Raw genomic sequence first — 3,490 nt, forward strand, 5'->3', positions numbered from 1 at the left:
ATTTTTATATTGCATAAAAATTAATAAACTAAATAAACTATTCACAAAGTATGTGGTCAAAAAGAGAACAAAATGATGTTCAAACTTATTTTCAATGGAATATAAACTGTTCATCATAGTGCCAAATACTAACGATTTTATAATGCTCAGCATCATCAAGCTTGTTATGGGGGAAATACTCTATCAGTGAGTCCCTCTTTTCTGAGTGGCAATTTTGCATTCGTACCAGGACCCTACATGTGCATAGCATTCCATAATTGTCTGCCTGAAAAAGCATGTATGAAAATATGGGATAAGTACACAAAGATAAATGAACAAGGATGATTACCAATGGTTGCTTATAATTCTTTAAGGCAAGTGGAGAAGGGGAGAATATAGTGTATCAAATGCACTGAATAGGAAATCATGATATATAATTTATCTGTCATTATGTATCTGTCTTTACTGTCACTGAAGCAGTATCAGAATGTACTGTCTAGAGAAAAAGGAAATTTCAAAGAGCATATATCATAGGATTTCATTTTTGACAATGTCTGCATGCTCACGTGTACATGTGTTTTTATGGCGAAAGTGTAGCAAAATGAGTAATATGATTTCACCAGTAATTGTGTTGAGGTAGTGATTTTATGGATGATTTTTCACTTTTTCCTATATACATTCCTTATAGAGTGAATATTTTATGAGTTTATCTTTTTCACAGTAAAGACTAAATAAAACTCCATTTTGGGAAAAATAGCAAACAAGTTCTTTGGTCTCTTCTCAAAAATGCATTAAGAAACTACATAGTTTCCTCCGTAAAATATGACCCTACCTTCTGTTCCCATCTATGGTTCTGAGAAACAAAGCTCCTAGTGACCTGCTCTCTACCAAATACTCCATAAAGAATGACTTATCTAAAACCATACCATGGTCATTGAAGTGGACTTTACTGTTATATATAAGAAATTGTCCCAATATATAAAGTCCAGAAATAAGAAACGTGTTATCTCACATCTTTTTGGTGTCAGGAACCCAAGAGCAGCTTAAGTTTTAAATTTCAGATTCTCTTACAAAAGGTGCAGCCAGAGCTACAGTTATTCCAACAATCAAGTAGTAAAGAATTTACTTCTGAGCTCACTTATGTGGTGATTGCCAAGGCCTCTGGAGATGATCTTCCAATCTTACTCATGTGGGCCTCTTTCCCTAGAGATGCCTCATGACATGAGAGCTAGCTTTCCCCAGAATTAGCAAACCAAGAGTGAGTAAGTGGCAGCACTCAGTCTAAGATGCTGTATCCCATCACTTGTATTATATTCCATTTATTAGAACTGAGCCAATCAATTCAGCAGAAACTAGAAGGCATAAATACTAAAATATGGAGATTTTTGGGCGCCATCTTAGAGGATGCCTGGCAAAGACCAAAAATGAAAATGAACAAAACTTAAGCTAAAGGTTGTACAGCAATTCCTGTAGTAGCTTTATATTAACAGCCAAAACCTAGGAACAACCAAAACAGAAATAGGAGAAAGGATATACAAGTTATTATATATCCAGGTGGAATACTACTCAGCAATTAAAAAACAGTGAACCACTGATTTAGGCAACAACATGATGATTCTCACAGATGTGATGCTGAGCAAAGTAAGTTGGACTCAAAAGATTACAAAGCATAATTTCTTTACATAAAATCCTAAATTTATAATATAGTATCATAATAACAAAAATTAATAATAAAAATATCAGAAACGTGGCTGCTTCTTAGGGTAAAGATTAACTGAAAAGACCCATGAACAACCTTCCTTGGATAATGGAAATGTTCTATATGCTGATTAGTAGTATAAGTTACACAGCTGCATACATTTGTCAAAACTCATCAAATTATCCACTTAGGATCTGCATTATCTCCTTGCACATAAAAGTTACCTTAAATGTAAATAAATATTAAAATCAGAAAGAAAGAAAACCGAAAGCTGCTCCAATATTGGGATGAATTTAAAAGGAAAAGCACATGATCACTTCCTTTGCAGTCTTCCAAAGTTAAATGAAAATTCTTATCTGTATAAAGACAAAATGTCACAAATATATATTGAGAAACTGCTGGATGAAAAGCAATTTTTCAATACTGGGAATTGAATTTGGTTCAAGTTAAGAACAAAGTAAAGGATCAAGGGATTTCTCAATGCCCAGTGCCATCCTGAAAACAAGTGAAAAGAAATTCTGGCAGAGGAGATAGAAGAAAGAGATCTTGAAAGAGGTCAGAAGGTCACCAAGTTAGTTTAGAGACTGAACTCAAAAGATAAATGAAATTTGTCCTAAGTCATTTAACAAATCACACATTAAGCCAGGGGTCCTGCTCTGATGGTTTAACTGGGGTCCCATTGCTCTGGATATTTGCTTATCTTACATACAGACACTGCTGTAATTAAAGCATCGTTTTCACTGGCAATCTACAAAAGAAATTTGGATTTTTATCTTTTATTTCCACCCACTGAATCTAAACTCTTAATGATATGACTCCTTCTGGTTTCAAAAGTTTCATCCCCAAGCCAACTTTAATAAAGGAGAAAAAGATTTGTCTCAAAAGCTAGGGGGAAAGTTTTAATTGAAACCACTCTCCAGAGTCAGTGTAGATTTGAAGTAATCAAGATCAGGTTTTTTTTTCCTCCTGTAAAGAAATCTGCAGCAACACTGCAGCCTACCTGTTCTAGGTTGCCTGCTTACATGTTGACTATCCATTAAAAAAAGTCATTTATTTTTGTTTTTCATAATTGTAATATTTTTATTACAATGATTTTATTGTGTTTTCCCCAGTAAAGAAGTGCTATCCTGAGTATGATTCAGCCTCACTAGAAATGGTCCTAATGAAGTCACCAAAAACTTCAAAACCATAAAACATATAATCCTAGTGCCAGCACTGTGGAATAGTGGGTAAAGGGGCCGCTTGCAGTGCTGCCATCCCACATGGGCACCGATTTGGGTACCTGCTGCTTCACTCATGATCCAACTGTATTGTATGGCCTAGAAAAGCAGTGCAGGATGGCCCAGGTACTTGGGCCCCTGCATGTACATTGAAGACCCAGAGGAAGCTCCTGGCTTTGGATTAGCCCAGATAGCTTGTTCACTTGCTCTCTCTGGCTCTTCCTTTCAAATAAATAACTTTACAAATAAATAACTTTCAAATAAATAACTTTATATCCCTATATGATGGGCTCTCAGAGAAGAGTACAATCAACCTTTTTGAAAAACAGCAGCAATAATTTAAAGACCAGCTTCTTACCAAATTTCAGAACCTTATTTTCCATGTCAAAAAGCAAAGCAGGGTCACAAAGAATGCAGACGTGCTATAAGCACACATACACACACATATACAATCATTCTCTATATTTAATCTGGAAGACCCAAAGAACTAGCATTAAATTATACTATTAAATTTAATGAGATAGTATACCTTATGGAGGATTTCTTCACTTCTAGTGTATCAAACAGTTACCAGAAAGGATTACTACAAACA

This window comes from Lepus europaeus, chromosome X (assembly GCF_033115175.1).
Source record: "Lepus europaeus isolate LE1 chromosome X, mLepTim1.pri, whole genome shotgun sequence".
Taxonomy (NCBI): Eukaryota; Metazoa; Chordata; class Mammalia; order Lagomorpha; family Leporidae; genus Lepus; species Lepus europaeus.